This window comes from Triturus cristatus, chromosome 7 (genome assembly GCF_964204655.1).
Source record: "Triturus cristatus chromosome 7, aTriCri1.1, whole genome shotgun sequence".
Taxonomy (NCBI): Eukaryota; Metazoa; Chordata; class Amphibia; order Caudata; family Salamandridae; genus Triturus; species Triturus cristatus.
The window spans coordinates 1,452,719,183-1,452,743,329 of record NC_140590.1 but is presented as its reverse complement, the minus strand read 5'-3'; the positions used below and the strand labels follow the sequence as shown (position 1 = coordinate 1,452,743,329).

The window sequence follows — 24,147 nt, the reverse complement described above, 5'->3', positions numbered from 1 at the left end:
GAAAGTGCAACACGGAACGTCATATCCTGAGGCGTCTGTTAAAGCCAACCTCTCCCCCCGCCCCCCTCCGTTCCGGGTTCGTTTAGCTGTGGTTCTCTTTTGAGTAGGTGTTAGGTACGTTTACCTAAAGACTTGTACGTTTCTGTGTGCTACACGATAACGAAACTAACAAATACGTTTCCTGCTCTATCAGATTACAAGGGAGGTCTAATTGTCTGAGGGCGCAAATTACAATTCGGTTTCAAGGGGAGGCATACACATGTGGTTTGTTACGAAGCTGCCCTGCTGCTTCTATTCCTTTACTCTTCGTTCGAAAGAATGCTCTTAGAAATATCCATTCGCTTCCTAACATCCCATTAAATTCAACGGTAGGCATTCCTTTCCTAGCACCAGAATGGATAACTATCCACGCACATAGACGCTTTGTACACGTGTGTTTATCGGGAAGCGTTTTTGGAGAAGCCCGGGGTACGTAACGCATTTTTAGGGTTTTTTTTTGTTCTAAATTCCCTTTCTGTAAATCAGCCCATTTGAAAAGACATACATTGGCTGGAGATTGAGTTTATGGAGTATGATTTATATTAATACTGCGTTTGAGTTCTAATCTCTTTACCACTTCCTGGAGTAAGATGTTGCTGTTCTCTAGTGCAACTTTTGAGATGCAAGTTTATAAAATGAATGTCTGATATTCAAATGGAGTAAAATAGTTTTCAAAGGCCAACAGTAAATAACTGTATGTTCCACACATGCTGTCCAGTCATCACCTACTGACATAGCACCTGGCCCAGTGAATAAGTGGTCGAAGTGCATTGAAAAAAGTATGGGAACTGTGATGCTGGTTGCCAAGCGGGCAGGGTGGTGAGCATGGGAGCGGAATCAAAGGTATGGCTAAAAAAGTATTCTGTAACTTTTCAGGTCTTTCACCTTCAGGTAACTACATATAAAACGGGGCTCGAAAAATCAGGAAAATGGTACTAGTCCTGCAGGTCTAGTGCCTTGGAAAATTCCCTCGACCTCACTTCAACCTACTTGGCCACCGTCTCCGAAAACGGAGCAAAAGTGACAAGATAACAAGATTTAAAGGCATCTTTATTGCTCATTCCCTTTGTGAGCAATAAAAATGCCTTTAAATCTTGTTATCTTGTCACTTTTGCTTCGTTTTCACAGACAGAGGACAAAAGTTAGTTTCTCTTCTTACTCGCCAGAAAGGGCGAGTAGGACCTAAAAATAGCTCGTCCTCATCAATTCTCCCTCGCAAATGCAAGCGGATTTGTCGAGCCCTGTAAAATGAGGCTCAATTTAAATGAAAAAATAAATGCAAGTTAAATACATTATGAAACATCTATTAATTAATGCACTGCACAGGCCTGTGTCTGTAAGCAAAGAGCCACAGAAAGAAAAATTTCCGAGCTATTGTAACGGAAAGTTTCGATTATAGTATCGAATTGGGAATTGTGTGTTTTTACCGCTGCCTGATTTTAAAATTGACTCACACTTAAAATATACTTGCTGCTGTTTCTTGCTCTTTTGCACAAAAGCTATTCCTGGTAACCTAATCACTTGCTTGACCGGAACTAGCGCGTTTTTCGCTAGGCGGTCAGCGCTCCAGTCTTTTGTGCCTGACGCCTACTTAAACGTCATCATTAGGCGACCGCGCAGCGGGCGCGCCGAAGGCGCGCCGGCGGCGCGCCAAAGGCGCGCCAAAGGCAAGCCCGTCTGCGCCCGTCCGCGCCTCGGACGTGCCGGCTGTGCCATACTATGCTGCCAACAAGTCCCCACCTTGTGTGAGGCCTCCTAATAGGCGACTTTGCTACACCCGGTTACAGTTACTCCAACTGAATAATTGTGCTCTGATTCCGGAAGCGATGTCAATGGGACAAGAACCAGGGATTCCTGGTTGCCCCGACAAAGAAGAGGGACTGAAATGTGGACTCTTAAACGTTAGGTCTCTCCCCAAGCACTCAACAGAAATTCAGCTGCTTATCGATGAGCATAGCTGCGATGTTCTGTTTATGACGGAAACTTGGCTGTCGCCTGGTCTTGATGGGGAACTTGGCGCTGCCTGCCGCACTGGGTTCAAAGCCTTCCACAAACCCAGATCTAATGGCAGGGGTGGTGGTACCGGCATTATCTTCAAAGAAATCTGGGATTTTGTTCCTCTGGACATTGACGAGATCTCGCAGTGTGAAACCTTGGGCTTCTCGCTGAAGGACAAGTCCGGCAATGTCCTGACCGGAATACTTTGTTATAGACCCCCGGGGACTGTGAGCGAACAGACACAGCAGCAATTTCTGGAGGTGATTGGCAATTTGGCTCTCACTCATCACAGTCTGCTGATCTTGGGAGTTTTCAATCTTTGGCCTAACGCTACGATGAAAACGGCATATAACAATATTGTTCAATCCTGCGCCAATCTCAATCTAGTACAACATGTGTTGGAGGCAACACACTCGGCAGGACATGCCCTTGATCTTATATTTCCGGACGAGAATGTAGCGATTCTCGACAATATCCTCCCTATGGACTGGTCTGATCATCATTTGATCAGATTTAGTATCCCGGCAATTTCCAAAGGTAGACCCCCTCTGTTCAAAGGTGCTGACAGTGTTCTGAGCAGGGATTGGAAAGCCCTACGAAGGAGAGCGTACGGTACCTCTCTGTTTAATGCGGCTCCTCTCCCTGTTCCAGGGCAGTCGGTTGACACTAACTTCAAGGAGCTCTGCAGTTACATTAAGAATACGGTTAATCAGATCGCCCCAATGAAACAACTTAGGAAAAGAGCTACCCCTTCGGCCCCTTGGTTTTCAGAGGAACTCAGGGCTTTTAAAATTCAGTGCAAACATGCAGAGAGGCAATGGCGCTGTCACTACCTAACCAGTGATAGGATCATTTGGCGGAACCTGCTGGGCAGATATAAGTGCGCTATTGTATCTGCTAAAGCGCTATATTTTGCTGACCTCATTCAAAACTCCCCGAATAGTGCTAAGTGTGTCTTCAACATTCTGAGAGGTTTTAATAATCCTGAATGTCTGGCCAATAAGATTTCTCCCTCGCAGGATTTGTGTGATGGGCTGGCGGCCTTTTTTCACAATACAATCAGGGGGATTCTTGAGGGCCTGCAGTATGATCCTATTCCTAGCTATAAAGCTGATGTAGTCTTACCAACAGTGGAGCCATTGAACCACTCAATTCCCAGTCTAAACGTGGAAGTAGCAGCAGGGCCTCGGTTGGATCATTGGACGTGCCCTTCTTGGGAGGAATTTTCCAATGTGGCCAAGAAAGTCTGCTCGGGGTCTCCTCTTGACCCTATTCCGCATAAATTCTGGAAGGAATTGGGATCAGAAACTTTTCCGCACCTCCACTTGATTACCAATCAGTCACTAACTAGTGGTGAGGTCCCGGCCGGCTGGAAGGATGCGCTGGTTTCCCCCCTTTTGAAAAAACCATCGCTGGATCCCACCTGCTATGGGAACTATCGCCCTATCTCTTTGCTGCCTTTCCCAGCCAAGATAGCGGAACGCCTCGTTAGCCAGGAGCTATCTGGGTTTTTAGAGAGTAAAGGTATTCTGGAGGAGAATCAATTTGGTTTCCGTCCGGGGCATGGCACTGAGACTGCCTTGATCACTGCCCTGGATGACCTGCAAATGCGAGCGGATAAGGGACAGTCTGCAACGTTGATATTACTTGACTTATCCCCTGCATTCGATACTGTTAGCCATAATATTCTCTTACATCGGCTCGAAGAGGTGGGGATCACTGGCTCGGCCCTAAAATGGCTATGGTCCTATCTGTCGGACAGACGGCAGGCGGTCTTTCTGCCTCCATATCAGTCAGACTTTTCGCCTAACAAACAGGGTGTCCCACAGGGCTCCTCTATCAGCCCGATACTGTTTAATGTTTACATGCGACCTCTGGTACAAATCATTAAATCCTGCAACATTACGGCTGTTAATTATGCCGACGACACACAACTAATCATTTCCCTGGAAGGTGATCAGGCGGATTCTCTACCCACCTTCCATAACTGTATGCTGGAAATGACGACTTGGCTGAAAAACAATGATCTGCAATTTAACGGTGCCAAAACCGAGATCTTACATTGTTCAGTGGGCAGGGTATCGCCACCCCTGCCTCTCAATTTTTGGCCTCTTCCTTTGGACACCCCCCTGGTTCCTGTAAAGACTGTACGTAATCTGGGGGTCTGTTTCGATGAGAAGCTAAGTCTCGAGTCACATGTTAACAAGGTGGTCTCAAACTGTTATATGATTATGAGAGGCCTCCGCAGGATCCTACCTCTTCTGCCCCCCCATGTGCGAGGCACAGTAGTTCGTTGCACCATTCTTAGTCGTCTGGACTATTGTAACGCCTTGTTGCTTGCGTCCCCGGCTTATCTGATCCGGAGGCTTCAACGCATCCAGGCAGCTGCCGCAAAACTAGCCCTTCAAAGACCGCGCTACTCATCCAGCACCAAGGCTCTGGCTGAGCTTCACTGGCTGCCTGTGCAACAGAGGATTATGTTTAAATCCCTGTGTGTAGCCTTTAAAGCTCTTCATGGCCTTGGCCCTATACCACTGCAAAGTCGTTTTGGATGGTATGTCCCCTCGCGCACTTTGCGCTCTTCTTCAGCTAGGCAGGCCTTGATTCCCAAGACAAAGAGAGCTACTTTGGGAGGCAGAGCTTTTAGCTCCGCGGCTGCTCGACTCTGGAATGGTCTTCCCTCGGAGCTACGACAGGTTCAGGATCTGACTCTTTTCCGTGGACGGCTCAAGACCTGGCTTTTCCCCAGAGTCTAACTTTCTTCTTGCCCCCCCCATTCTGTTTCTTCCCTGCATTATGTCTATAGCGCCAGGATGCCCGTAGGGTTACAGTGCGCTCTATAAATAATTATACATACATACATACATACAGGACTCGGAGGCGAGTATTATGCTATTCTTTCTAAACTTTATTTAATAGCAGCCTTTCAAAGTAAAACACAATAAACTATAATTCCCATAAACCCTGGGAATGTTAAGAGAAACAACAATAAAATCCAACAGGTAGATTGTCCTTTCGCTTTCCACCAATCAGGGGGATCCAGCCGGATCATAGTCCCTTCCTTCTCTTTCGTCGCGTGAGATCAGCCTCCATCAGCAATCATGAGTCTTGTTTGCCTGCGTCTGATCCTGCAAACAAATGACATGTTTTACGACACAGCCATGGCTATGGATTAGCCCAGCAAGAAAAGATTACGTAATCTTGTATCCTTCGGCAATTACAGTTACCAGAAAATATATGTTAGATGTATAATCAAAGCATTACTTACTCAACAATGAAGGTGAGGAGGTTTCATATATAGGTGAACCTTGGGTGGGATAATCTTTGCCTCCGAGTCCTTAATAGAATTGAAACTTTCCGTTACGATTGCTAGAACATTTTTTATTCTATGTTAGGACCGGAGGTGAGGATTATGCTTGTTTAAAGCTTACTTACCACCAAGTGGGCCATCTGCAGAACCGGTTTAAAGTAAAACCGTTTGAAAGTAGAGTCCGTAAACCAGTCTACAGCGTTAAGGATGTCTTCCTGACGAGCCCCTAAGGAAAATGCTTTAGACGCCATTGCCGCCCTGGTAGAGTGAGCTTCCAACATCCGCAGGTCAATGCCTGCCTCCATCACCCAACGTACCCACCGGGCAATCGTGGGAGAGAAAACAGCTCTGTGGTTTCTGCCGAGCGATGAGAAGTTTTTGTTTGTCCGGAGGGCAGAATTCCTCCGACATCTCTTCGTAGGCCTTGATGCAGGACACCACACACAACTTGGGGTAATCCGGTAAGGCCGGATACAAGATCGATTTAGTTCCAACTTGGTCCGTCTACGGATATTGAAAGTGACCCCGGAGGGAGAAAAGATACTGTCGGAGACATCCAGAGACCTGATGTCCAAAACTCGCCTACAAGAAATCAGGCAAAGGATCATAGCTAGTTTTTCCAAAAGTTCCTTTCGAGAGAGGAATCTATTTGGTTGCTAAGAAAGGAAAAGGTTGAGCACCTGGTTCACGAAAGGATGCTCCCCCACCGGGGATCCATCCACCACTATATGACCTGCCAATATGGCAGATCTGAACGTATTGATGGACCTGTAAGCCAAACCTTCCTTGACCAAAGAAGCCAAAAAAATTCAAAATATGAGTTACATCTGCTGCCACGGGATCAAGATCCCATTGCAAACACCAATGAGACCAACGTCTCCATGTGGATTTGTAACGTTTAACTGTATTGTCCGACCAGGCCTTGAACACAAACTTCTCAGCTGCTCCCGAAAGGCCTGCGACCGACCATCACCACACCATAAGGGCTAGAGATCCTTGCAAGATGAGCGGATGAGGCTGCTGAGCCGATTGATAAGGAGTGCTGAGAATAGGGGGGAGAGGGATTGAAGAAACCCAAGAAAGTTACAGAAGAACCTGAAACCAGACTTGCGATCTCCAAATCGGGGTGATCATCACCATGTCCGCCACTTGTCCTCCAACTGAAAAACCTGGGCAGTTGGTAGTCCAGGGGGGAGGCGAAGAGATCCACAGAGAAAGGACCCCATTTGTATTGGAGGTCCGTAAACACACCTGCGTGCAGCTTCCACAGGCTCACATCATGAAAGTGGTGTGACTGGAAATCTGCTGCTTCATTGTTCTGACCTGGCAGGTACTCTGGCGTGACTGAGAAATCTACTTCCAGGCAATATTGCCAAAAGGTGGCAGCAAGGTCGGAGAGAGCTTTCGAACGCGTGCCTCCCAAGTGGTTTATGTATCGTACCGCTTACACATTGGCCATCTTGAGGAGGACACAATATTAGATCGTCTTTTGTCCAGCACTAGATTGCAAAAGAGCCCGTCAGAAGCTCCAAGCAATTCATATGTAACAGTTGTTCTACAGATGACCACACACCTCCTGTGGTGAAATCGACACACCTCACTCCCCAACCTAGTCTGCTGGTGTAAGACTCTAAGACAATATCTGACGCGGAACCGAAATTTGCCCAACCGTTCAAAGCATCTATGTTTGCGAGCCACCAAGTAAGTTCTTCCCTGGCCTCCGCTGTCAACGCCACCTTCTGCAAGTACGAAAAACTTCTGCACAGGTGGACGGCCTTCATGCGCTGGAGGGCACGGTAGTGCAATGGCCCTGGAAAGATGGCCTGAATCGACGAGGTCAAGAGCCCCACAATGCAAGCCACCTGTTTGAGGGAGAAGCGCGCTTCGCGAGTTCCCCTTCGGAACTTGTGGTGGATTTTCGTCACCTTCCTAGAAGGGAAGCTGAGATTAGTATCAACGGAGTCGATTGAGAAACCTAGAAAAGTCACCTTCTGGGAGGGAACTAGGGTGGATTTTGCTTCGTTGATCACAAAGCCCAAGCCTTGCAGGAGGTCGACCGCTGCCTGGAGTTGCTGTGAGAGTGCCCTGGGGCACTGGACCATCATCAGAATAACGTTGAGATAAGCGATTAGTCCCATCCCCTGCACTCGCAGGCGCTCCACCACTGGCTGAAGGACCTTGGTGAAACACCATGGGGCTGAGGATAGTTCGAAGGGAAGAGTGGTGAATTCGTAGGTCCTGCCCTCCGAGGAGAACTGTAGGAATCTTCTTTTGGGGGGTGGGGGGATAGGAACCAAGAGGTAGGCATCCTTGAGGTCCTGATGCGCCATCCAATCCTGTGATATCAGGATATCCCGGAGGAGGTGGATACCCTCCATTTTGAAGTGATGAATAATTAGCCATCCGTTGAATTCGCACAGATTGATGACCGGGCGCTGACCACTGTCCACCTTGTCCACGTGAAAGAGGTTACTGATAAACCACCTGGCGTGAGGAAGGGTTTGCGAGAGCGCTCCCTTGGCTAGGAGAGACTGCACCTCCTGGAATACCAGGGCTGAGTCTGCCGCAGATGGGCAGTGGGGTTACAGGCTGGATGGGATTCCCATAGAATTCTGTCCGGAAACCCTGAATCGTCTGGAGAACCCAGAAGTCCCCCGTGATGGAAGTCCAGGCCTGGAAAAAAATCACCAGAAGGCCCCCTACTTTTAGAAGGGAAGAAGACATGACACTCACCGGAGTTGTTGGAGGTGCGGGCGTCTCTGGCCCCTCTGTGCTTGCCACGCCGTCCTCTGGTGCGATAGAAGTTCCCAAATCTTGCCTGGTCCTGGTATTGGCCTTGGTGGGAGCCTTGGTGGGAGCTGCCCCTTCCTCTCCTGGACCCCCGGAAAACCCGGAAGTGAAACCCCTTTTTAATAGAGGACTGGACCTTATCTAGGGAGGTAAAGGTGTTCACAATCTTCCTCAGTTTTTTAATGAAGGGGTTGCTGAACATGCCGCCCTGCGCCACCTAACCCCCTACTGAGTCTGCCAGATCCCCAAGTTTGGGGTCCACCTCGATCAACAAGGACATGCGCCGTTCAGTGGACAGGGCGCAGTCGGTGTTGCCCAAGAAAACCACATCGCATTGCGCCCATGAAGACAGGATACCTAGGGAGTTGAGGGAGCTCCTAAGCTTTCGCCTCCTCTGCCATGTCCAAAATCTTTGTGAGTGAGCCCAGAGTGTCCAGCAGCTTGTCCTATCAGGCCCGCCAAGACCTATTGATCCCTTTCTTGGGATCCGTAACAAACTTTTGTAAGAAGGTGGCCATTCGTGGTCGATATCGGGTGTCAGGACCACCTTGCCCTCCACGGATAGGCAGGGACATTCCGCCCTGAGGCAATTGTGGGCATCCTTCTTGAAAGGCTTCCGAATGCAGGTCACTGCTTATTGCACTACCTTGTCCATTCGGAAGACCTCGGGTGAAGGATCTCATCTGGTCCCAGCATGTCCCCACATGGACCCTGGTCAGAATGAGCAGTAGGAGGGGGAGGGTGTATCGTGATGAGGGAAGCCAGCGACGGGAGGGGCCTGCGTCATTCTCTGTGTCCCTGTGATCCCCGTCTCTGGGGTCTGATGGGAGCGTTGGCGGAACAGGGCTGGCCAAAAATGCCTGCTTAAGCCTGGCGAAAGCATCCTGATCTACTAATGCATCGCGGGAGCGCTTCGGTAGCGGCGGTTGTACTTCAGAAGGGGGAGTTGCATTGGGCAGTGTTGGGGTTGTGGCCCCTGACAGTTTGTCGCAAACTGGCGAGCGAGGTGCTCTTCCAGAGGGGCCATAGCTCTATGAATTGATGCCTCCACCGCATCATAAAACTCATTATCCCATGGAAGTGTTCCAAGGGACTCCTCCTCCACCCCTTGGTCCTCAATATAGGGCTCCATGCAGGAGCTATGCCTTGGTGCTTGGAGGGTGGTGCACTGCGGCATGCTACAGCTAGCAGATGAGCACAAGCTGGTCTGGCAGGAGTATGCCTTAAGTGGGGGGCTGGGTGTCAGCCTAAGTACACTGACGGCGTGCCTCGCTATTTAATGGGGCCATATCCCGGGACCCTGCAGCCCTGGTGCAAAGATTATGGAGTGACACATCTGGGAGTTGGTCCCAGCAGGACTGAGCCTGCACACTACTGACTCCCTTTTGGGAGCATTGAGAGTTCTCAAACTGGAACGTGAAGGAGACAGAGAGTACTCCAATACAGACCCCTAAAGGAAGTAGAACCAAGTCACTGCCACTAGGCAACATGGACCTGCACGCGCGGGCGTAACCTCTCCGTACAGACAAGGCTCACAGCATTGCTGTGGCTCTGATTCAGGAATGTGCAGTATTTGCGGAATACGGAGCGCGCGCCGCGGCCGAGCAGCACCAATCAGATGCCGGCGGGAGGCCACACTGCCCAGCCTGCACCAAATTCGGCCACGAATGAGCTGAAAACCCTCCCTCGGCCAGACACGGCCCCCGAGCGGGAGGCCACAAGAGTTAATACTGCGTTAGAGAGCGGTCTGCATATACAGAAAACAGAGAACAAAATACAAAGCTTTCAGTAAGAACACGCGTTCATATCGCGTTAATATGCAGGTCAAGTAAACTCGAGCAATTCAAGCAGATACAACAAATTATACCACAAACATGAGGGAATGCACAATATCCTCTTATCTCATGCTTCCGAGCAGCGAAGAAAGAGGAGGAAGGGCCAGTGACAAGGCACTATGATCCGACTGGAGCCCCCTGATTGGTGGAAAGCGAAAGGACAATCTACCGTGGACTCTATTGTTGTTTCTCTTAACATTCCCGGGTTTTATGGGAATGATAGTTTATTGTGTTTTACTTTGAAAGGCTGCTATTCAATAAAGTGAAGAAAGAATAGCAAAATCTTCTCCTCCAGTCCTGACATAGAATTGAATCCTAGTTTATGCGGTGGAAAATAGTGACTTGTGTATGTTTAGTGCTACAAGGTCACAGTCTCTGGCAGACGGCATTGTGACTACTTAAGTCATTCTTTTAAATTTGCATTATTCACAATATGAGCTATTTGGTGACAAAATGAGCAAAAAGGTTTAAGATCAAGTGCTTGCAAAATTTAGATTTTAGTACTACCGAGACTGTACACAGTGTTTTTTTTAGGCTTGTCAGTTAAACTTCACAGTTCAGCTGGTAACTTTCTTTCAGTACCACTCAAACAAGAATAAACCTGTGTCATCAGGGAGCTTCAAGTGATTCCATCAATTAAAACCAATACTGGCTTCCAAGTACCCTTTAGATTTGAAGATTAAACAGTTGTGCTTATTTACGTTTGTTTCAGGCAAGCAGGCACCTTGTCAAGAAGGCTTGTTTAGCTGTCTTTCCCTTCCTCGGTTTTACAGTGCAGTGCCTTAAACTTCAGTTGAAGCATTTCAACTCTCGTAATTAACTGTCCCAGGATGATTCTCTTTTCACAGAGTAGGGAAACCTATTTCCTTAAATTAAAAAGTATGGGCACATCGTGTCCCTCAGATCCCGCCCACTTGCATCATTGCAGTGAGTACATTTTAGTCGTAAAACAAGAATAATTCTAATCTCAGCTTTACCAGTTTCCTGGAAATATGCTTGAAGTGAACTCTCTAAACCTGGGCATGGCCCACAACATATTGTTATTTCAGAAGTGCAGGCCATTGCCATCAGAATATTTGCCACTCTATTTATGGTCTGTTAGACTAGTTGGAAATGTAGAACCACAAGACTTGGTTTTTAATCCCATCCTCTCATTCATTTCCTTGTGTTTGCTTTGTTCGCCCTAAGTTGGCATGGGTATGCCCCGACGTGGGTCCCTTGCTCACCTTGTTACTAGATTGATGCTAGCCTGGCTGATGAGGAGTGTTAGTATGAAACCGGTCCCAGGATGTTTGTTTCCGGTCCAGGGAAAGACCTGGCTTGGCAGTTCATGCTGGACTGTTCACATGAGGCTCCGGGTCAAGACTGATTTGCATATGTCTGGGTCTGAACTGGGGTGGCGAAGTGAGCCAAAGAACGATGATGGATTCAACCCAGATCTGTGACTGGGAGTGGGTTTCAGCTCTCCGTCCGCCATCTCCTTGTGTTTGCTTTGATTGCCCTAAGTTGGCAGGGTATGCCCAGATATGGGTACCTGGCCCAGTTTGTCACTGAATTAATGCTAGCCTGTCTGATAAGGGATGTGACCCCGAAACCAGTCCCATGATGCTTGTTTCTGGTCCAGGGAAGACCTGGCTTAGAAGTTAGGGTTGAACTGTTCCCATGAGTGACAGGGTCAAGACTAATTTGCATATGGCTGGGTCTGAACTGGGGTGGCGAGTCGAGCTAAAGAACGATGATGGATTCAACCCAGATCTGTGACTGGGGGTGAGTGTCCTAAAAGTTTCAGCGCTCTGTCCATGATCGCCTTGTGTTCACTTTGTTCTCCCTAATTTGGCAGGTTGTGCCCAGACGTGTGTCCCTTGCTCACTTTGTCACTGGATTCAGGCTAGCCTGGCTGATGAGGGGTGTTACCCGAAACTGGTCCCAGGATGCTTGTTTCCACTCCAGGGAAGACCTGGCTTGGCAGTTCGGGCTGGACTGTTCCCATGAGGCATGGGGTCAAGTCTGATTTTCATATGGCTGGGTCTGAACTGGAGTGGTGAAGTGAGCTAAAGAACAATGATGGATTCAACCCAGTTCTGTTACTGGGGATGAGTGTCTGAAAGTTCCAGGGCTCCCTCCATCATCTCCTTGTGTTAGCTTTCTTTTCCCTGAGTTGGCAGGGTATGCCAAGACATAGGTCCCTTGCTCACTATGTTACTAGATTCAAGCTAGCCTGGCTGATGAGGGGTATTGCCCTGAAACCGGTCCCAGGATGCTTGTTTCTGGTCCAGGGAAGACCTGGCTTGGCAGATCGGGCTGGACTGTTCCCATGAAGCACAGGGTCAAGACTGATTTGCATATGACTGAGTCTGAACTGGGGTGGCGAAGCGAGCTAATGAACAATGATAGATTCAACCGAGATCTGTGACTGGGAGTGAGTGTCTGAAAAGTTTCAGCTCTCCGTACATCATCTCCTTGTGTTTGTTTTGATCGCCCTAAGTTGGCAGGGTATGCCCAGATGTGGGTCCCTTGCTCATTGGATCCATGCTAGCCTGGCTGATGAGGCGTGTTACCCGAAACAGGTCCCAGGATGCTTGATTCCACTCCAGGGAAGACCTGGCTTGGCAGTTCGGGCTGGACTGTTCCCATGAGGCACGGGGCCAAGTCTTATTCTCATATGGGTGGGTCTGAACTGGGGTGGTGAAGTGAGCTAAAGAACGATGATGGATTCAACCCAGTTCTGTAACTGGGGGTAAGTGTCTGAAAAGTTCCAGCGCTCTGTCCATCATCTCCTTATGTTCGCTTTTTTCGCCCTAAGTTGGCAGGGTATGCCCAACCGTGGGTCTTTTGCTCACTTTGTCACTGGATTCAAGCTAGTCTGGTTGATGAGGGGTGTTACCCCGAAACCAGTCCCATGATGCTTGTTTCTGGTCCAGGGAAGACCTGGCTTGACAGTTCGGGCTGGACTGTTCCCATGAGTCACTGGGTCAGATTTGCATATGGCTGAGACTGAACTGGGGTGTGCGAATCGAGCTAAAGAACGATGATGAAGTCAGCCCAGATCTGTGACTGGGAGTGAGTGTCTGAAAAGTCTCAGCGCTCTGTCCATCATCTCCTTGTGTTCGCTTTGTTCGCCCTAATTTGGCAGGGTATGCCGAGACGTGGGTCCCTTGCTCACTTTGTCACTGGATTTCAAGCTAGCCTGGCTGATGAGGGGTGTTACCCGAAACAGCTCCCAGGATGCTTGTTTCCATTCCAGGGAAGACCTGCTTGGCAGTTCGGGCTGGACTGTTAACATGCAGCACAGGGTCAAGACTGATTTGCATATGGCTGGGTCTGAAATGGGGTGGCGAAGTAAGCTAACGAACAATGAGACTGTGACTGGGGATGAGTGTCTGAAAAATTTCAGCGCTCAGTCGATCATTTCCTTGTATTTGCCTTTTTTGCCCTAAGTTGGGAGGGTATGCCCAGAGGTGGGTCTCTTGCTCACTGTGTCTCTGGATTCAAGCCATCCTGGCTGATGAGGGGTGTTACCCCGTAACCAGTCCCATGATGCTTGTTTCCGGTCCAGGATAAATCTGGCTTGGCATTTAGGGCTGGACTGTTCCCATGAGGCACAGGATCAAGACTGATTTGCATATGGCTTGGTGTGAACTGGGGTGGCAAAGTGAGCTAAAGGACTATGATAGATTCAAACCAGTTCTGTGACTGGGGATGAGTGTCTGAAAAGTTTCAGCGCTCAGTCCATCATTTCCTTGTGTTGGCTTTGTTCACCCTAAGTTGGGGGGTATGTCCAGACGTGGGTCCCTTGCTCACTTTGTCACTGGATTTCAAGGTAGCCTGGCTGATGAGAGGTGTTACCCGAAACGGGTCCCAGGATGCTTGTTTCCGCTCCAGGGAAGACCTGGCTTGGCATTTCGGGCTGGACTGTTCCCATGTGGCACAGGGTCAAGACTGATTTGCATATGGCTTGGTCTGAACTGGGGTGGCGAAGTGAGCTAAAGAACTATGATAGATTCAACCCAGTTCTGTGACTGGGGGTGAATGTCTGAAAACTTTCAGCGCTCCGTCCATTATCCCCTTGTGTTTGCTTTGTTCACCCTGAGGTGGCAGGGCATGCCAACATGTGAGTCCCTTTCTCACTTTGGGCCATATGTAGGTAAAAATTAATTTGCAATTTTGAAATTGCGATTTTCCACGAATCGCATTTTGAGAATCGCAAATTCCGATGTAGGTAAAATATCTCAAAATAATTGCGATTCCCAAAAAATCGCAGAATTACATAGCAATTACTGAAATTGCAATTCCTTAATTGCGAGAACGCAATTAACGAATCGCAATTCTGTGAATCTGCAATTCAGGTGCAGAATGATGACATCACAACCAGGAAGTGTGACTGCCCATGGTGCACCTGATTGCCAGAAGCTGAGTGAGAGCCAGAAGCTGAGTTAGAGCCTGTGAGGAGAGTTGATAATTTGTGCTCAGCTACTGAAAGCAGGAGAAATGGAGTCCCAGGGGACAGAGAAGCAGCAGGAAGAAACACCCAGAAAGAGGAAACAAAAATTTAGCGAAAGGGAGCTGGAGGTCCTCACCCAGGAAATAGTTAGCAGCCATGACCTCCTGTTTGGAAAAAGTTCACTACGTGTGCCAGAGGCACGAAAACGAAAAATATGGACTGACATCCAGGAGATGTAAATGCAATTGGCGTGACACACCGCTCAGTCGAAGACCTCAGAAAAAGGTGGTACGACATGCGGCAAAGGTCAAAGGAGAGGGTGGCTACAAGATTGGCAGAGGCCAAAAAGACTGGTGGTGGGACGTCCACAGCAACAGACCCAACGCCCCTGGAGGAGCTGGTGGAGGGCACTCTTCAGCCTGAGAGTTTGAGTGGTGTGGCTGACCTGGACAGCTCCAAACACCCAGACACCAGACAAGGTAAGATGCATGCCAAAACCCCCTGATACATACCCAACCCACTCACACCCCCAGACACCCAACCTGAGTGCAACTCCAGTACATGTCCACCAGCACACCCAGAAATGCATTATGGGAGATGTAGTCACATGCACGGATACCTGGACCTGTGAGACACAGCAAGCTGGAATAGGGATGAGTCATTCGGGAAATGAAGAAACAGACAGATTAGTACTCGTGAATCTAAAATTGTAAACTGTAATGCATTACAAATGCGAGACAGGACACAGAATTGATGTGTGCATTTAAATTCACAGCACCACCAACAACACAGGAAACCGTGGCAGAAGGGGAGGACACACCAGAAAATCAGGACGAGGCAGGGCAGGAGGTGCAGGGCAAAGCGAGACCAGCAAACCTTGCGCCATGCAGACGGCGCAACATAGTGCCACCACGGCCACTGCTGGAGGCACAGGCAACAGACACAGCAGGAGAGGCACAGCCACTGCAGAGGCAGCGTGCAGGACAGCAGACAACACAGTCCCCTGAACAATCCAGAGAAGGGAGTGGGTCGAGACGCAGGCCATGGCCGTCCACCAGCACTGCTCCTGTCGAAGAAGACACGGTGTTCTCGGGCCATGGGGGCAGCATGCTGAAACCACAGCGCCTGCAAGTCAAAGGGATAAGATCAATACAGCGCCAATTGGCTGCACACAATCATAACATGACATAGTTGCGGGTTGGTGTAATGGCCATGACAGGTGCATTGGAAGGACTGTGCAGTGAGATAAGGAGAGATAGGGCAGCCAGGCGCAGGGAGAGACATTGCCATCACACCCGGCTGGACTTGTACACAAGAGCAGTCAACCGCCACATCCCTGCTGGCCCGAAGATGTGTCAGTATGCAGCATGAGATGGACCACTGCTGCCAGGACGTGGGCAGTGTCCTGGTGCAGGTTACATATGCAGTGGACCAGATGCGCGCAGCTGCGACAGGTGGCATAGGCCCACTTAGCGCAATGGATACGGAAGAACAGTCCAGCAGGAGCAGCATCACTCCACCAATTCCACCGGACAGGCGCTTGAGTGCGCGCCAGGGGAGGGTAGATGATGACTCCAGGGAGGGCAGTGGGCAGCCTGAGCGAGGGGCAACAGGGTATGCACGTAGGAGGTGAAGGTACACCAGGGACTTATGGTTATGTGTGAAGCAACACATTCCATATGGACTTATTGGCTGATGGAAATACTTGCACTGTGGCACAAACATGTGAAAGCAATCACACTAAAGTCACGCTGTGTGACAGATGTATTCCTGCACCAAAGGAAATAAACATCACAGTTAAGCACCATTCTGTGGCATTGTGTCCTCATTACTCACTTAGAAGTAGTTCTGTGTGATCTCATCTCGTCTCAGGCGCCACGGCCCCGGCCCCGCCGGCTGGTCTGCGACGTGGAGCTGGTCCCTCTTCATCTGATGTGTCTGAATCTGTCAGATCCACTGGGGTGCCTTTCTTGGTAGCGATGTTGTGTAGCATTTCACAGGCAACCACAATTTTGCAACATGTCTCAGGGTTGTACTATAGCTCACCTCCACTCTTATGGAGGCAGCGGAAACGGCTCTTAAGGATTCCGAAGGTCCTCTCAATGGCACTGCGTGTGGTTCTGTGGGCGCTGTTGTACCTTCGCTCACTTGCAGTGGCTGGATTCAGGTACAGTGTGAGGATGTAGTCCTGTACAGCATACGCACTGTCACCTGCAGGGTATAAGTAGATTTATGTTCAATACTGTCCTGCCAGTTCAAACCTTTACTGGTTGTGTGTTTGTAAGCCATGCATTTACCTAGCAGGTAGCCCTCTCCAAACTCGCCATTTGTGAGTCTCCGATTTAATGCACAGTGGCGAAACATGAATGAGTCGTGTGTGCTTCCTGGGTATTTTGCCACAATATCAGTGATTATATGTTTGGCGTTACACACTACCTGGATGTTCAGGGAATGATATGACTTTCTGTTCCTAAACACATACTCATTCTGTGATGGGTTTGAGATTGCGACATGGGTCCCATCTACGCAGCCAATGACATGGGTGAATTGGGCTATTTGGTTGAATTCCTGCTTGGTCTGATCTAGTGCCTGTTGTGTGCTTGGAAATTGTATGTGGTGATGCAGCCTCTGAACCATTGCATCAAGGAAAGCGTGCAAGAAGCGCGAAAGTGCACTTTGAGAGACCCCTCCTGCTGTGGCTATCACCCCCTGAAAACTCCCTGATGCCAGGAGGTGCAGTGAGCACAGAACCTGGACGTGGGTGGGAATGGTGTGCGCCCTGCGGGTAGGGTGTTCAAGTATGGGTGTCAGCTCCTCTATTAAATCCAGGATGCTGTCTGGGTGCAGCCTGTAGTTCACATGGATCTCCTCCTCTGTCAGCTGGAAGAGGGTTGATTCGTGCTCTGAAGATCCTTTTCTGGCGTCTCCTTCTCTGTGTAGCATCTATGATTCGCAGCCTCCTGGCTGTCACATACAGGCCAGCCATGGTGGGAAATCCCAGTGGCATTGTGGGCCTGTTTAAATAGGTAGCACCTGGTTACCACCTGCTCAGAGTTGGTGGTAATTGAGAAGTGTAAAATTGCGAATTTTGTAAAATCGCAAATTGCGACTTTTACCTCCATCTCAATTTGCGAATTCGAATTTAGCGAGAACGGTAGTAGTGAATATCGCAAATGATGTGCCGCAGACTGTGACTTCGCAAAATAATTTGCAGAATCCTTGGTACACAAAAATGGTAATCGCTAAAATAGCGATTCCCATTTTTGCGCTGCAGAAACCTTTCCTCCATAGGAACGGTCTGTTTTGAGATCGCATACACCCTGATTTTTTGCGATTCGCAGTGTTTGCGATCACAAAACAGCTTCCTACATATGGCCCTTTGTCACTAGATTCAAGCTAGCCTGGCTGATGAGGGGTGTTACCCCGAAACCTGTCCCAGGATGCTTGTTTCCGGTCCAGGGGCGACCAGGCTTGGCAGTTCAGACTGGACTGTTCCCATGAAGCACAGGGTCAAGACTGATTTGCTTATGACTGGGTCTGAACTGAGGTGGCAAAGTGAGCTAAAGACCGATGATGGATTCATTTGAGATCTGTGACTGGGGGTGAGTGTCTGAAAAGTTTCAGCGCTCCGTCCGTCATCTCCTTGTGTTTGCTTTGTTCGCCCTAAGTTGGCAGTGTATGCCCAATCGTGTGTCTCTTGCTCACTTTGTCACTGGATTCAAGCTAGCATGGCTGATGAGGGGTGATACCCCGAAATCGGTCCCAGGATGCTTGTTTCCGGTCCAGGGAAGACCTGGCTTGGCAGTTACGGCTGGACTGTTCCCATGAGGCACAGGGCCAAGTCTGATTCATTTGGCTGGGTCTGAACTGGGGTGGTGAACTGAAGTAAACAACGATGAAGGATTCAACCCAGATCTGTGACTGGGGGTGAGTGTCTGAAAAGTTTCAGCTCTCCGTCCATCATCTCCTTGTGTTTGGTTTGTTCGCCCTAAGTTGGCAGGGTATGCCCAGACTATTCCCATGAAGCACAGGGTCAAGACTGATTTGCATATGACTGCGTCTGAAGTGGGGTGCCGACGTGAGCTAAAGAACGATGATGGATCCAACCCAGATCTGTGACTGGAGTTGAGTGTCTGAAAAGTTTCAGCTGTCCGTCCATCATCTCCTTGTGTTTGCTATGCTTGCCCTAAGTTGGCAGGTTATGCCCAGACGTGGGTCCTTTGCTAACTTTGTTACAGGATTCATGCTAGCCTGTCTAATTAGGGTTGTTTCCCCTAAACCAGTCCCATGATGCTTGTTTCTGCTCCAGGGAAGACCTGGCTTGGCAGATCGGGCTGGACTGTTCCCAAGATGCACAGCGTCAAGACTGATTGAAGGATGGTGAAGTGAGCTAAAGTGCGATGATAGATTTAACCTATATCTGTGACTTGGGGTGAGTGTCTGAAAAGTTTCAGCGCTCCGTCCATCAGGTCCTTGTGTTTGATTTGTCCGCCCTAAGTTGGCAGGGTATGTCAAGATGTGGGTCCCTTGCTCATGTTGTCACTGGATTCAAGCTAGCCTGGCTAATTAGGGGTGTTCAGGCCGGACTGTTCCCATGAGGCACAGGGTCTAGTCTGATTTTCATATGGCCCGGTCTGAACTGGCGTGGTGAAGTGAGCTAAAGAACGATGATGGATTCAACCCAGTTCTGTGACTGGGAGTGAATGTCTGAAAAGTTTCTGTGCTCCGTCCCTCATCTCCTTGGGTTTGTTTTGTTCGCCCTAAGTTGGTAGGGTTGCCCAGACTGTTCCCATGAAGTTCAGGGTCAAGACTGATTTGCATTTGCCTGGGTCTGAACTGGGGTGGTAAAAGAGCTAAAGAACACTGATGAATTCAACCCAGATCTGTGACTGTAGTTGAGTGTCTGAAAGTTTCAGCTGTCTGTCCATCATCTCCTTGTGTTTGCTATGTTCGCCCTAAGTTGGCAGGGTATGCCCGGACGTGGGTCCCTTACTCACTTTGTCAGGCTTCTAGCTAGCCTGGCTAATTAGGGTTGTTACCCCGAAACCATCCCAGGATGCTTGTTTCCTGTCCAGGGAAGACCTGGCTTGGCAGTTCGGGATGGACTGTTCCCATGAGGCACAGGGTCAAGACTGATTTACATATGGCTGGTTCTGAACTGAGTTGGGGAAGTGAGCTAAGGAACGATGATGGATTCAACCCAGATCTGTGACTGGGGGTGAGTTTCTGAAAAGTTTCAGCACTCCGTCCATCATCTATATGTGTTTGCTTTGTTCGTCCTAAGTGGGCAGGGTATGTCCAGACTTGAGTCCCTTTCTCATTTTGTCACTGGATTCAAACTATCCTGGCTGATAAGGGGTGTTTCCCAAAACGAGTGCCAGGATTATATTACCGGTCCAGGGAAGAGCTGGCTTGGCAGTGCTGGCTTGACTGTTCCCATGAACCACAGGGTCAAGATGATTTGCAAATGGCTGGGTGTGAACTGGGGTGGCGAAGTTACTAAAGAACGATGATGGATTCAACCCAGATCTGTGACTGGGGTGAGTGTCTGAAAAGTGTCAGCACTCTGTCCATCATCTCCTTGTGTTTGTTTTGTTTGCCCTAAGTTGGCAGGGTATTCCAAGAGGTGGGTCCCTTGCTCTCCATGCCACTAGATTCAAGCTAACCTGGCTGATGAGGGGTGTTAACCTTGAAACCGGTTCAAGTATGCTTGTTTCCGGTCCAGCAAAGACCTGGCTTGGCAGTTCAGGCTGCACTGTTCCCATGAGGCAAAGGATCAAGACTGATTTGCATATGGCTGGGTCTGAACTGGAGTGGCAAAGTGAGCTAAAGAACGATGATGGATTCAACCCAGATTTGTGACTGGAGGTGAGTGTCTGAAAAGTTTCAGCGCTCCGTCCATCATCTCCTTGTGTTTGCTTTGTTCTGCCTAAAGGGCGGCACCCAAACGTAACAATAATCTTAGTAGAACAGTATAGCTGCTTCCTAGCAGACTTGTGTACTTACGATAATGATGGAAACGTTTTTAGTTTTAATTAACATCACAGGAAAATATGATTCTTATTTGTGTGTAAGAAATGTTATACTGGTTTGAATTATAATAATCTAAACAATTAGTTCAAACACTCAAGCAATGACCAAAAAGGTAAGGAACAGAAAAAAAAGGATTGGTAAAGTAAAATATTGGCCAACCAGCCCTGGCACTGAAGCACATTTCTATTTAGGTGGGTGGATATACACATGTCATTGGGTAAAATGAAGCCAATCTCTGTACAAGAATGCCAATGGCTGAAATTCTGCTGACCCATTGCAACATACTGTACGCTATGGAAGTAAATGGTAATAAACAGACAAATGGATGAAGAGGGCTACCCCAAAGCTGATCAATGTATGTGTATATGTTTCATATATGTTTACTTTTTTAAATACATATGGCTGGCAACACTGGTTGAGGTAAGTCAACTCTAGGCTTAAAAAATACAACAAGATTGTGCCCGCAGTACATCAGGATGGAGAACATCAATGGACAAGAAGTCGTTGCCAGGTGTCTGTGCTCCAGATACGCAAATTAAGAAAGTGATCACAGAATTAACATACCATTATTTCATTGTGATGGCCATTGTTATTTAGCACTTGTAGATGTGAGTATTATACCGTTCGGCTTAAAAGTGTACTTTGCATATTTTTCACTTGATTGTATTGGGTTATACAAAGAATGCATTAAGCAAAAATAGACCGCACATGTAAAGGGGAAAGGAGGGCATGGAAAATTAATCTAGCCACATGGAACATAGGTGGCAATAGGCGGACCTGGACAACCCAGATTGGGTGAAAGAAACTTTCAAGTATGACATTCAATGCCCCCAGGAAACCTGAGAAGTGGACTCCATCTTCTTGAATGGCTTCTGTTCCTTTAATTCCCCTGCTATTCCATATAGGGCTGGTAGAGCCAAAGGAGGCATACTTACTTTGATAGCAAATACCTGTAAGATTACATTTCTCAAGTTATATAACGAAGTACCTGCTTTCCATTGCCTGATCTGCGAAGCCCATAGGGAATGGGATCTGTTAATTGTTATAATAATTATTTTTAGGGTAATCTGGTGCAGGTGATTTAGTCACTGGAGATGTTGTTAGGGACATTTGCTTCCATCATTCAAAGATATTTAATTTTGCTTTGGATGGGTGATTTTAACGCTCATGACCGTCAAAAAGGACAGAAGCCAGTGTGTGGGCTAATGGACCACGAGGGCGACATTACTACCAACTTTCAACACTGTGTTTTTCGGGACTCTTTAAATAGGCTATTGATTAGCACGGATTTAGAAGTAATTTATAGCAAAGACCCCAACACTGGATACCTGAACAAGACCAATGGGAGCGTAGAGATGATATCTACGATTGATTACATCTTAGCCTCAGAATCCATCTGTGCCTGGATATCTAAGAGGTGTGCTTTTCAGACTTTAGCGATCATGCCTCTCTCTCTTGTATAACGATGTTTGAGGGCATATATGAAGTACAAGTTGATAATATCCCAAGGCCGGTCCTAGCTATGAAAAACTGTTACTTTCAGAAGTGGAACAAAGTGGATAAAGAGAGATTTTTACCTGTGGTCTTAAATCATAAGCCACCTGAGATGTTGGTATGCTTAAATGCAGACTCTCCCCCGGGCCAGGTGACTGTAGCATTTACTGGCATATTGGATGAAATTAGAATCCAGCTGACATGGACACTCATTTAAGAAGAACTTACCAGTTTGATTGTTCGACTCAAAGTGCACTAAAGCACTGTCAAACCTTCATACAGCTCTACACATGGCCCCAAGAGACCAGCTCCTGGCCCAGACTTTACAGGCTAAGTATAAGGAGGTGAGATTGTCTAGGTTAAAGAATTTAAAGGAGGAAGCCTGGGTGTAGTTGTGAATATCGTCCACGAACAAGGACAGCCAAGTGTTTTGGAAGGTGGCAAATGCCCCGTTTCTGAAGGTAACAACTGATCCAACATTGTATGTACATAGTGATGGTGCAGGATGGTTGGCTCATTTTGAGAAAATATACCAGACTACCCTGGAGCGCACTGACGTTAACCAGAGTCATATCCCAGGGGATGGAACTGCCCACCTGGTATTTGAGGTAGCGGAGGTAAAGATAGCATTGGCCCAGTGCAGTGCCCTGCGGGCGCTTTGCCTAGATGGGGGTACCTGTACATGTCTTTTTGGAGTATCAGGATCTATGGGCCCCATTTCTGGTGAACACCTTTAACTCAATCGATGGGAAGGGACCTCCACAGTCATGGAAGCAATCTATTATTGTACCCATAGAGAAGAAAGGGGACAAGGCGAATTCAAAAAATTACAGACCGATTGTATTGATTGATAGCACAGACAAACATATGAGGCATTTATTATTACACAGGCTGGAGGCGTGGGCAGAGGAAAAGAATATACTAGCGAAATCGCAGTCTGGTTTTAGAAAGTGTAAAGGGACTATTGACCAGTTCCTTAACCTGAGCATGATGATAGTTAAATCTACAGTGGCTAAGAAAGGCCAAATTGTAACACCTTTATGGATTTAACGACTGCATTTGTTTCCTTTTCCAATTCTAAATTATGGGCTATAATGGAGAATATGGGAGTCGAGGTGCCAATTGTTGATTTTTTTAACACAGATATATTCTAGGGTGACTGCGCGCATCAGTTGTGGCAGGGACGGGGAGTGCCCAAAATCTTTTGATATTGAGAGAGGAGTCAGGCAAGATTGCGTACTCGCACCCTTCCTGTTCTCACTTTATACTAACAGGGTGGAAGCAATCCTCGTGGGAAGCTCCAGAGATGTCCCATATGTTAACTATGACCCTCTCTCTATCATCCTCTATTCAGATGATGCAGTGCTCATTGCCAGAACAGGTGGAGCACTGCAGAGACTCATAGAGGATTATTCTAAATTTATGGCAAGCCTGGATCTTCATGTCAACCAGTCAAAGTCTTATGTGCTCCTTTCTGGTGCATGTCCAAAGAAACTTCCAGCTTTTCACATAGAATAACCAAGGGTGGCCGAAACATTTTCTTACTTGGCAATACTCTTATGGGAAGTTCTAAAATATGGTTTCAAATAGAGCACTCCAATTGAAAAAAGCATAGCGGCAATTTTCGATTTCACAAAGAAACTGGGATCTAAACTTATCCCAGAGATTTTAGAGATTTATGTAGCCAAAGCTATTTCCATTGTTGCGCATGGGGCCGCGGTCTGCTTTATGGTGGACATTGATTTGCTTCAGCGAGTTGAAGATGCCTTCGAAAAAGAGTGTTAGCTTTGCCTCATAGTTGCCCAAATTGTTTATCTAATAGTGAGGTGCGTTTACCATATATATTAGTAATTATCCGGCTTCCACCAGTTTTTCTCTGGCACTCGATCTGGAGGAGGAATACAGTGACCTTGAATCAAACCATACTGAGGGACGGTCTAAATCTTGACTTCACATTAAATATCCCCTGGCTGAAACATGTAAAACACTCCTTGCAGGATTTATGTCTACTAGAACTATTTGTCTCACCTTCCAAATGTGTGCAAATTACAAAGGTGATGCTTAAGGAGATCTTTTTGGCCAAGGCAGCAGCAGATAGGTGGGAGGCAAATGGAAACAAAGTCACTGTTCGCTTGCATCTAGTGGTTCCCTCTCCTAATCAAGGAGCTTGATCGCAGTCTTATTTAGATTTTATGCAGAATTTGCAG

The 24,147-nt window shown here is 47.9% G+C and overlaps 1 protein-coding gene across 4 annotated transcripts in view; it reads left to right on the top strand.

The window, feature by feature from the left end:
* TTI1 (TELO2 interacting protein 1) overlaps positions 1-24,147 on the top strand; it is a 171,463-nt gene that overhangs the window by 246 nt on the left and 147,070 nt on the right. Inside the window, exon 1 of one of the 4 annotated variants that reach the window (XM_085619198.1) lies at positions 61-114. The exons of 2 other annotated variants lie outside the window; for them this stretch is intronic. The gene's annotated coding sequence lies outside the window, so the exon portion shown is untranslated. Of the gene's footprint in view, positions 1-60; positions 115-24,147 lie in introns of those variants that run through there. One more of the 4 variants, XM_085619200.1, reaches the window with a different exon arrangement.